Source organism: Erinaceus europaeus, chromosome 8 (assembly GCF_950295315.1).
Source record: "Erinaceus europaeus chromosome 8, mEriEur2.1, whole genome shotgun sequence".
NCBI lineage: Eukaryota > Metazoa > Chordata > Mammalia > Eulipotyphla > Erinaceidae > Erinaceus > Erinaceus europaeus.
In genome coordinates this window covers 67,022,123-67,034,945 of record NC_080169.1, presented here as the reverse complement: position 1 = coordinate 67,034,945, position 12,823 = coordinate 67,022,123, and positions in this window count along the sequence as shown.

Sequence of the window (12,823 nt, the reverse complement as noted above, 5' to 3'; positions counted from 1 at the left end):
AAAAAAAAAAAAGAGATAGAGAGAGATAAGAGAGAGAAAAGGGAGAAGATAAGAAGAAGAGTTGTAATTAAAGAGCAGTGCGAGGAACTTCCCAAATGTGTATCAGTGAATTTAAAAAAACAAACAAACAAACAAACAAAAACACCCTATTTGGTAGTATGGGGTATCCTGCTAGTAGCTGGTCCCAGGCACTGCTTATGGGGGGGGGGGGGGGCGGCGGGAAGGATGTATGCTTGAAAATTAAAAGGAAGAAAAAAAAGAATTTTTTTCCCCTACTCTAATTCTTAACCCAAATTAAGTTATAGACACCTCCTTGTTGTCACCGCTATGCCCCCTTATTGGCTGGCCTGTTAAAGGCAGAAAATCCTATTGTTTACAAGAGATGTGTCCGGAGCTCCAAGGCTTGCCGCTTCTCAGTCCGCCATCTTCCGGGAAACCCCCCCCCCAGACTTTTTTAAAGGAATTCTCAAAAATGAAAACTAGCTCCAAGTCCTTTGATCCAATGAGAGCTATACTCAAGAAGTCTTTGGATCCGCCCTCAGGGTCGCGGTGGACCCTGGAGACTCCCAAGAGGAAGCCCCCGAGCTAAAGTGCTCTCTCCGGGTCCTCTGCCCACCATGCTCTGCAACCGGCGGAGGAGCTGCCTTCCTGGGCTGGCGGAGGACAATGCCCGGCGCACTTGCCTTGCCTGGTGCCGCCTGGGAATTCTGGCGCCCCGCTAGTCCGTGTCACCTTTACTCTAATTCTTAACCCAAATTAAATTGTAATCACTTCTTTGGTGTCTCCCCTTATTGACTGGCCTGCTAAAGGCAGAAAATCCTACCGTTGCCGAAGATGCGATCAGAGCACTCGCTGTTAGTGACTTCTCAGGCCGCCATCTTCCTAACTCCGGTAATACATTTTCATATAAATGTTATAGCCAATAAATACTCTTAGTGGAAAGTTTTAATAAAACAGAAATGATGTGAGTAGTTATTCAGAGCATCTTTGCTTCATTTTTGTTCCAACAAGTTTTTCCTTTTTTTTTTAATTAGTATTATTACTGAAAAAAAGGGCTGGAATTGGAAAATTTTTTTAATAAGAGAAAAAAATAGAGGGGGCATAAATAATAGACAAATCAAGAGAAAGATGCAAATGTTAAAAAGGAAAAATTACTGGGGAGGTAACAGAGTGGGTAAAGAATCTGACCTGTGAGGATGAGGCTCTGAATTTTATCTGTGATATCAGATATGCCAGAGTGATGTTTTAGCTCTTTCTTTATTTTTTTCTCTCTCCTTTTTACTCATTAGTATTTTTTAACTTAAAAATAAAAAGAGAAATGTCTATTACAAATGCTATAGAGATACTGTTTCCATTATGTGTCCATGTCAGAGAACACATGATGTTATCTGTAATGGGCGAGAGGCTGGAGATTTGGATAGAAATCAAATTATATGAATGTATTATTTAACTTATGTTAGTTCCATTTTTTAATGTAAAAAACAATCTGATGTCAGTGATCACTAAGATTTCTTTGGCTTTAAAATATAAAAATTCAATGAAAGGTCACACTAAATCAGGTGGCAGCTGGGAAATGCTACTTGTGTTTACATTCCAAACATATTCTAAAAGCACCCTGTAGCGTCTGAAAGGAACGGTTCCTGCATTTGTCCATCAGAAGTCTTAAATATGAGCTTCTCTTAGGACTTTGTAAATGAGTTCTTTTGCTCTTTTGCAAGAGACCTTTGTCTAGAAAAATCTGTCATGGAAATACTCAGCTCAAGGGTGAAACCTTGTTCAATGTTAACTATCTACAATGAGTAAAAATCTACTCAATGGTCACTAGCTGCCACTGAAACCTTAAATTACTTTCAGCTTTGAGGAGACATATGCATTGGGATAAATTTCACTCAATTAGTCTGTTTTAGCTGAACTCCTGAGTGAGTTGGGGCTTAAGCCAATTCTTAATAAATACTCCAGATTTTAGCATCTGGAAGAAAGCTGATCCAAAACAAATCATAAGATCTGTATAGTATGTACCTCTGGTGTTGTCATCTGATTCCTGAGTAGTGACCATACTCTAGATGAGTAGGACGAACTTTTAACCTAACAAATGACAATTTAGCAAACAGCAGCTGCACAATACTATCACCAGTGGAACTATAAAAAACTCAAATAAAGTGAATTATGTTTAGAGTGGTATAAGCACTTCAAAAATGGCTTTTTTTTCTTCTCTTTCTTTCTTTTTTTTCTTTCTTTTTTTTGTCTGCAGAAAATAGAAAAGCCTGAAGCAATCATAGGATTGGTTCTCCTCTAGGAGATAAACCATGACTTAGGCACTTAAGATTAATGTCATTCTTACTTCTGCTCAATTGACTATTTACTTTTCTCTTTAGCAGTACTTTACATCTGTTCAAAGGAAAAAAAAAAACAGTGTGTCTTGGATGGTTTTGCTAACAATGTTGCTTTTGCTATATGTAATGAATAATCAAAGCAAGACTAGAAACTTTACAGTGGTGTTACAAATTTCCACTTGGAACCCACTAGGACTCGGATTAACAAATTGTGCCTGAAGGCTGCAGCCCCAAGCACTTTCAGGTGGTTAATGATTGAATCCATAAATTCAGTTCCAATGAATATCACTATGTGGTCTGTCACTTAATTACTTAATGCAGTCTCCAAGGGTCAGGAAAATATGCACATAAAAACAGGTGGTGTGAATTTATCTGGAATGAGTTTGGTTGAGGCAATCTTTCTAAAAGCTGCCCTACCCAAATTCAGCTAGACAAAGTGTGTCAGTGAAATTGATGCATTTTCTTAAAATCAATGTAGATGATGTTATCTGCTATAGATAACCAAGTGAAAAAATTAAAATTGATTACCAGAACTACTGGAGCCTATATGGTCTGTGTAATATTTTAACTTGCAGCAATTTCCTTTTTAAAATCAATAATAATGATGTCTATTTAGTAATCAGAATTCAATGAATTATTTTAAAAAATATTTTTGGTTTTTTATTTACTAATAAAAGGGGTAGGTGGGGTGCATTGGATCGACCTTCCCGTGGTGCACCCCGTGAGTACCCATTCATTGGGGAAACTGACGATTCTTCCTAGCCGACTGAATCCACATGGATCCCAGTCACTTTCAAAGCCATTTAACTGGCTACGGAAGAAGGGCAAACGCTAGAAGAAGAAGAAAGGGGTAGGCAGAGAAAGAACCAGATGTCACTCATGTGCAGCTGGGGATAGGACTAGGTACCTTATGCTTGAGAGTCCCACACCTGATCCACTGTGCCACTTCCTAGACCACTCAAATAGTTGTTAGTAAGGGCTTTTATTTTTGTCCAAAGTATCTCTAAAGTATACCTAAATAATAGATATTGACATTGCATAATTTTTAAGGAAATAAATTAATGTAATCATTAATTAATCATGTGTTTATAGTTCATTATTCTGTGAGATTAACTTGTTATTTTTTTCTTAGCTTCTGGTCACAGCTATTATACGTGTTTTCTTTTTATCTTTATGTATTTTGGAAGATAAACATTACAAAGGAGAAGCCAATAGTAAAGATGTAAAGAAACCCCTGTGATCAGACCGTCAATATGAAAAGATATTCAATCATTTTTAAAATTTATTTATTTATTTTCCTTTTGTTGCCCTTGTTTTTCATTGTTGTTGTTGATGTTCTCATTGTTGGATAGGACAGAGAGAAATGGAGAGAGGAAGGCAAGACAGAGAGGGGGAGAGAAAGACAGACACCTGCAGACCTGCTTCTCCACCTGTGAAGCAATTCCCCTGCAGGTGGGGAGCTGGGGGCTTGAACCTGGATCCTTACGCTGGTCCTTGTACTTTGCGCTACATGCGCTTAACCCACTGGCACTACTGCCCAACTCTCAAGATATTCAGTCTTAAAGATTCTTTTTAATATTCTTAACCATTATAAAAATAATTAAAACTATGTATATTTTCTTATTGATTCTTCATGTCATATTAGTTCAACAACCAGGTGTTTCCATTAGGTTCTCAGCTTATTAATATGTCCTATATTTTTTTTACAAGATTCAGATTCTAGGATCAAAATATTATCCTATATGTTATACAGTGTCATGTAAGTTACTAACATTATTTTTATTTATTTTATAAATAAAATTGAGTCAACTGGTGAAGGGGGAAAGAAACCTGAGAGATAGCATCATGGTTATGAGAAAGATCTTCATTCCTTACGCACTAAAGATCCCAAATTCAGTGCCCAGCACCACTATAAGCTAGAGCTGGAGAGAGAGGGAAAGGGAGGGGGTGGGAACCAAATACTCTGGTTTATGTGAACCAGAAGCATCAGTCAAAAAAGTTCTGTGATCAACCAGTTGAGTTTATTTTCCTGGTCACTATATATATAATAAAGTGCTACTAATACTATAAAGAAGATTCAGCTAATTTTTTTCGAAGGTTTACTTTCCAGAATGTTTAATTGTTTTGTCTTATTAGTCTATTTAGGACGTTTAACACACATTATAGGTATGCTTGTAATTTATTTTAATTTCCTGATGGATTCTGTGAGGATATGTAAAGAATTTTATTTATTGATTTTAATATTTTATTGATTTTTTTATTGAGAGAGATGCAGATAGAAAGAAAGAGGAAGGAAGGATAGAAGAGATAGATTAGAGCACAGTTTAGCTCTAGTTTATTCTTTTTTTTTTTTTAACCAGAGCACTGTTCAGCTCTGGTTTATGGTGGTGCGGGGGATTGAATCTGGGACTCCCACTAGGTCTTCTGCCATCACATTTCAGACTAAATATTTTAAGGTTTGTTTCTGAATCAATAACCAATGTCGGAAAAGTTATGTCTGGCACTTTATAGTGAATACATTTCTGATAAAAAATTAATTCCATTAATCTTCATTGCTTCTATCAATCTTGGTTAGTAATAGTAAATGCCTATTCCTCTGGTAGAAACATCTCTTCTTTTTAAAACTCCTCATATATTGATTTGAAAAGATAATGGTATACAAAATATATAATGACTATGCAAAAGACTTTCATTCCTGAAGCTCAGAGGACCCAGATTAAATCCTTAACTAAAGAATAAACTAGGGTGGAGGGTTTGTATTTGTAGTGGGGTTTGTATTGTTATGTAGAAAACTGGGCAGGTTCCTGGAAGATGGCGGACTGAGAAGCTGCTAGTGGCTTGAGCTCTGACCACATCCTCTGGAAACGGTAGGATTTTCTGCCTTTAGTAGGCCAGTCAATAAGGGGTCCTAGCGGTGACACCAAGGAGGTGACTGTAACTTAATTTGGGTTAAAAAATAGAGTAGAAAAAAAGATAAAAATTTTTTTTTAATTATTATCTCCAAAGCATACCTCCTCCCTCTTCCCCCACCCCCCATAACCAGTCCCTGGGGACCAGCTCCTAGCAGTCTCCCCTGCTGAGCTTCTTTCTTTACCAGGATTCCCATCCCACCAGGGAGTATCATTCATTCTAAGTCTAGTCCCTTCTGAAACCTCTGGCCTTTTTTCTTTCTAAGTAGCCAACCACCCCCTGCATAGCTAATTAAATAATTTTTTAAATTTTTTAAATAAAAAACACTTTCCTTCCACCGCTTTTATTACTGTTCTTTTTATTTTTTTCTCTTTCTTTTTTTTTTTTCTTTTTCTCATTCTTGTCATCCTTTCTTCCTTAATCCTACAGCTTCCAAAGCCACAGGCCCCATCCCCCACACCACCAAACAGTGTGCTTTCACTGATACATGTTTGGGAATTATTTTGGGGAAGAATTCTGATTCAGAGTGGACTCTCACTGCAAGTATCTCTGCTCAACTTCCCTTCCTCCTTTAGCTACTCCTAGAATATACAGTGGATAGTAGATTTGCATAACTGTCTATTTCAGCTATCCTCGTCCAGTCGTGAGGGTTTTTTGTTTGTTTGTTTGTTTATCTTTCTTAACAATCACCTGCCACTGCTCACAAGGTTTGAGGTAATCTGGGAGAGGGTTTGTTTTGTACCCTGCACTATTTTATTATTGATATTATATAAAGGCATATATCTTCCCCACCTTTAGGTTGATCAGAATTAACTCTTAGGGTATCTTTCATTGCTAGGGTAGTGGGCATCTTATCTATTGTGGGAGGAACTTGTCTCATTACTCCTACCTCCTCTACAGACTCTCCCCTTCCTTCTCCTCCTAGCTAATTAAAAAAATTACATTAAATTAAATTAAAAATAAAGTAATCAGAAAAAGAAACCTATCCTTTCACTGCTCTTTAATTACAGCTCTTGTTCTTATCTTTTCTCTTTTCTCTCTCTTTTGTTTCTTTTTTTTTCATGTTGTCATACACTTCTTCCTTCCTTCTTCATTGTCTTTCTGAATTTAGGAATTATTTTGGGGAAGAAATCTGACTCAGAGTGGACTCTCTAAGTGTGTATCTCTACTCTACTGCCCTTTCCCCTCTTGTTACCCCAAGAATATACAGTGGATAATAGATTTGCATAACAGTCTATTCTTGCTATCCCTTCTTTCTTTTCTCTATCTTCTTCACTGGGATTTGGTTACTCTTTTTTCAAGGACTGGAGAAATTGTTTGGCTAACTGGTAGTGATTAAACTGCTTCAATATTTGCTTCAGTTGCTATTGTAATTCCTGAGGTTGGTGATTGCATTTGTCATAAAGGTATTTAGTACAGTGTTGCTTGTACTCAAAACACAACTGAGGAACAACAGAACATAAAAATAAGAAACACATAAATTAAAAAATGGTTATATCAAAAACATATAAAGCTGCTACTCCAATGAATGAAGACAAGAGCCCAGAAGAAACTACAAATCAGCCAGAATTAACCATAGATAAGAAAAGTATGCAAGCAATAATAAACTTATTAATCACAGAAATGAAAACAACATTGGAGGAAAGGAATGGCAGTATTAGGGAAACAACAGATGAGACCCCCAAGGAAAATACTGAGGCAATTAGAGAACTGAAAGCTGAAATAGCTGTAATGAAGAAAGAAGCTGAGGCAAGGGAAAGCAGACTAACAGAAGCAGAAAACAGAATTTGTCAGACAGAGGATGAGTTAGAGAAAACTAAAAAAGAGGTGAAAGAGCTTAAAAAGAGATTGAGAGACACTGAAAACAACACCAGAGACATATGGGATGATCTCAAGAGAAGTAACATTCGTATAATTGGCCTGCCAGAGGAAGAAAGAGAGGAAGGGGAAGCAAACATTCTAGAGGAAATAATAGAAGAAAACTTCCCAGTCCTGAATAACAGAAAGGAAATCAAGATTCAAGGAAATCAAGAGGCCCAGAGAGTTCCAAACAGAATCAACCCAGACCTGAAGACACCAAGACACATCATAATCACAATGAGAAGAAGTAAGGATAAAGAAAGGATCCTAAAGGCTGCAAGAGAGAAACAAAAAGTCACATACAAGGGAAAACCCATAAGATTATCTGCAGACTTCTCCACTCAAACTCTAAAAGCCAGAAGATAATGGCAAGATATCTATCGAGCCCTGAATGAAAAAGGGTTTCAACCAAGGATAATATATCCTGCTAGACTTTCATTCAAACTAGATGGAGGGATCAAAACCTTCTTAGACAAACAACAGTTAAAAGAAGCAACCATCACCAAACCGGCCCTGAAAGAGGTTCTAAAAGACCTCTTATAAACAAAAAGATCACTATAATACATGCAATATATCAGAGCAAGCAAACAAAAAATTTTTTTTGAACAATGGCACTACAATACATTAAATCCATAATATCAATAAATGTCAATGGCTTAAACTCACCCATCAAAAGGCACAGAGTGGGGGGATGGATCAGAAAACATAACCCAACCATATGCTGCTTGCAAGAATCCCATCTGTCACAACAAAATAAACACAGACTTAAAGTGAAAGGATGGAAAACTGTCATACAGGCTAACGGAACACAAAAAAGGACAGGAACAGCCATTCTCATCTCAGACACAATAGATTTTAAATTAAATAAAGTAATAAAAGATAGGCAAGGACATTACATAATGATTAGAGGATCAATCAGCCAAGAAGACTTAACAATTATTAACATCTGTGCACCCAATGAGGGACCATCTAAATATGTCAAGCACGTACTGAAAAAATTTCAAAAATACATCAATAGTAATACAATAATAGTTGGAGACTTTAACACCCCACTCTCACACTTAGATCAACAAAAGACAGACTCAAAAAAGAAACAAGAGAATTAAATGAAGAGATAGACAGACTAGACCTCTTGGACATTTTCAGAGTTCTTCACCCCTAAAAATTGTAATACACATTCTTTTCAAATCCACACAACACATACTCAAGGATAGACCACATGTTAGGACACAAAGACAGCATCAACAAATTCAAGAGGATTGAAATCATCCCAAGTATCTTCAAGGAACACAATGGAGTAAAGCTAACATTTAACAACAAACAGAATACTATTAAAAGTCACAGAATTTGGACACTAAACAATATACTCCTTAAGAACCACTGGGTCAGAGATTCACTCAAGCAGGAAATTCAAATGTTCCTGGAAACAAATGAATTCTAAAAAACTTTCAGGAAACAGTGAGCACTCATACTTCTTAAGCTTTTCCATAAGACTGAAGAAACAGGAATACCCCCTTCCACCTTCTATGAAGCCAACATCACCCTGATACCAAAAGCTGATAGGGACAGAACAAAAAAGGAAAACTACAGACCAATATCTCTGATGAACATAGATGCCAAAATATTAAACAAGATCTTGGCCAACCAGATACAGCAACATATCAAAAAGATTGTTCATCACGATCAAGTGGGATTCATCCCAGGAATGCAAGGCTGGTTCAAAATCTGTAGGTCAATCAATGTCGTTCACCACATCAATAAAAGCAAAGCCAAAAAACACATGATTATCTCAATAGATGCAGAGAAAGCCTTTGACAAAATGCAACACCCATTCATGCTCAAAACTCTAAAAAAATGGGAATAGATGGGAAATTACTCAAGATAGTGGAGTCTATATATAGCAAACCTACAGCCAACATCATACTCAATGGACAGGAGCTGAAAGCATTCCCCCTCATATCACGGACTAGACAGGGCTGTCCACTGTCACCACTACTCTTCAACATAGTATTGGAAGTTCTTGCCATAGCAATCAAGCAAGAGAAAGAAATCAAAGGAATACAGATTGGAAGGGAAGAATCAAGCTCTCACTATTTGCAGATGATATGATAGTATACATAGAAACACCTAAAGAATCCAGCAGAAAAATATTGGAAGTTATTAGGCAATATAGCAAGGTATCAGGCTACGAAATCAATGTACAAAAATCAGTGGCATTTCTTTATGGAAACACTTAATCTGAAGAAGAAGACATCCAGAAATCACTCCCCTTTTTGTTTCAGCAAAATCAATCAAATACCTAGGAATAAAGTTGACCAAAGAAGTGAAACACTTGTATCCTGAAAACTATGAGTCGCTACTCAAGGAAATAGAAACTGATACCAAGAAATGGAAAGATATCCTATGCTCATGGATTGGAAGAATAAATATAATCAAAATGAATATTCTCCCCAGAGCCATATACAAATTTAATGCAATACCCAAAGTTCCACCAAGCTTCTTTAAGAGAATAGAACAAACACTACAACCATTTATCTGGAACCTGAAAACACCTAGAATTGCCAAAACCATGTTGAGGAAAAGAAACAGAAATGGAGGCATCATACTCCCAGACCTTAAACTATATTATAAAGCCATCATCATGAAAACAGCATGGTACTGGAAAAAAATAGGCACACAGATCAGTGGAACAGAATTGAAAGCCCAGAAATAAATCCCCACACCTGTGGACATCTAATCTTTGATAAGGGGGTCCAAAGGATTAAATGGAAAAAGGAGGCTTTCTTCAATAAATGGTGCTGGGAAAACTGGGTTGTAACATGCAGAAGAATGAAATTGAACCACTTTATCTCACCAGAAACAAAAATCAACTCCAAATGAATCAAAGACCTAGATGTCAGACCAGAAACAATCAAATACTTAGAGGAAAACATTGGTAAAACACTTTCCCACCTACACCTCAAGGACATCTTTGATGAATCACACCCAGTTGCAAGGAAGACTAAAGCAGAAACAAACCAATGGGACTACATCAAATTGAAAAGCTTCTGCACATCCAAAGAAGCTATCACACAAACAAAGAGACCCCTCACAGAATGGGAGAAGATCTTCACATGCCATACATCAGACAAGAAACTAATCACCAAAATATATAAAGAGCTCAGCAAACTTAGCACCAAAAAAGCAAATGACCCCATCCAAAAATGGGCAGAGGATATGAACAAAACATTCACTACAGAGGAGATCCAAAAGGGTAACAAACATATGAAAAACTGCTCTAGGTCACTGATTGTCAGAGAAATGCAAATTAAGACAACACTAAGATACCACCTCACTCCTGTAAGAATGGCATACATCAAAAAGGACAGCAGCAACAAATGCTGGATAGGATGTGGGGACAGAGGAACACTTTTACATTGCTGGTGGGAATGTAAATTGGTACAGCCTTTGTGGAGAGCAGTCTGGAAAACTCTCAGAAGGCTAGACATGGACCTTCCATATGATCCAGTAATTCCTCTCCTGGGGTTATACCCCAAGGACTCCATAACACCCAACCAAAAAGAGGTGTGTACTCCTATGTTCATAGCAGCACAATTCATAATAGCTATAACCTGGATGCAATGCAGGTGCCCAATAACAGATGAGTGGCTGAGAAAGCTGTGGTATATATACACAATGGAATACTATGCAGCTATCAAAAACAATGAACCCACCTTCTCTGACCCATCTTGGACAGAGCTAGAAGTAATTATATTAAGTGAGCTAAATCAGAAAGATAAAGATTTGTATGGGATGATCCCACTCATCAACAGAAGTTGAGGAAGAAGATCTGAAAGGGAAACTAAAGCAGGACGTGACCAAATTGTAAGTAGGGCAGCAAAGTAAAAGCCCTGTGGTGAGGGGTAGACATGCAGCTTCCTGGGCCAGTGGGGGGTGGGAGTGTGTGGGAGGGATGGGTCACAGTCTTTTGGTGGTGGGAATGGTGTTTATGTACACTCCTAGTAAAATGTAGTCATATATATCACTAGTTAATTAATACAAGAGTGGGAAAATTAATTGTATGTCTCGAAGTTTTTTAAAACACAGACTGAATCTTTTTAATATATAGGCTTTGTATTTGATAGTCGGACTCTCTCAAAAGCCTAGACCAAGTAGATCAGAAGCATCCAATAGCACAGCTATACACAAGATACTGGGTACTGTACAGCAACCATAACAAAAGGACTTTTCAAAGTTAACCCAATTAACAAATAATTTGATAACATTAACTATCGATTATCTTTTTGAACCCTAAGACAGCAGGTACCTCAAATCTCCACTATAGAGCCTCTACTTCCCCTAGTCCTGGAACTCTTGGATAGGGCCCACTTTCCCGTATGCCTCTCCCAATCCATATAAAATAATATTGCATCTGCTGATCACAACCTAATCAATGCAACGATGGCCACCTCAACATGCTTCACTTCAGACTGTGTCCAGAAACTTCATGTGTGGAATGACAACCCTTCAGCTTTATTACTCGAGTGAGACCTTTCCTTTCACAGTATATTCTAATTCCATCCCAGGTGGTTCACTTTCTAACAAAGTCCCAAAACCTAGATATACACCAGTTTCTGTGAGAGAGAGCATATGTTCCCACGTATCCATAAACTACTGCAAAATATATACCTGAAAGCAGAAGTACACTAGAGTTTGCAGTGAGTATCCCCCTAACCCTTCCTCTCCACTATTCCAAGCTTTGGGTCCATGATTGCTCAAGAATTTGTTTGGCTTTGTATGTTAACTCTCTTTTCAGTCATCAGGTTCCAGATGTCATCAGGATGCTGGCCAGGCTTCCCTGGACTGAAGACCCCACCAATGTGTCCTGGAGCTTAGCTTCCCCAGTGACCCACCCTACTAGGGAAAGAGAGGGGCAGACTGGGAGTATGGACTGACCAGTCAACACCCATGTTCAGCGGGGAAGCAATTACGGAAGCCAGACCTCCACCTTCTACAACCCACAATGACCCTTGGTCCATGCTCCCAGAGGGATAGAGAGTGGGAAAGCTATCAAGCTATCAAGGCTATCAAGCTATCAAAGCTATCAAGGTGGGATATGGAGATTGGGTGGTGGGAATTGTGTGGAGTTGTACCCCTCCTACCCTATGGATTGTTAATTTATCCTTTCTTAAATAATAAATAAATAAATTAAATTAAAAAAAAGAAAACTGGGAAGTGTTATGCCTGTACAAACTATTGTATTTACTGCCAACTATAAAATATTAATCCCCTAATAAAGGAAATAAAAAAATTAAGAACATTAATGGAGGACATACAGTGAAACTTGAACTGGGTGTGGTGTATTGCACCAAAGCAAAGGACTCTGGGGAAAGAGAGAGAGAACGAAGACATGGTTTGTTCTTGATGTGTCTCTTAAACACCAGTGAAGAGGCTGTACCTATGTGATAAAACTATACTGTAAACCATTAACAAACCAATTAAAATATATGTGTGTGTGTGTGTGTGTGCGTGTTTGTGTGTGGGGAGACAGAATGTGTGAGTATAGGTTGGCAAAATAACTCACAGCTTTGCTAAGTATGATACTCAGGTTTGAGAAAGGCCTTCATCAAACTACAGAAAGCTTCCATGCTATGGTCTTTTTCATTCTTTATCTCTATATTGAAATAAAAGTTTAAAAATAAAAAATAAAATAAAATATTTAGTCTGTTTATAAACTCCAA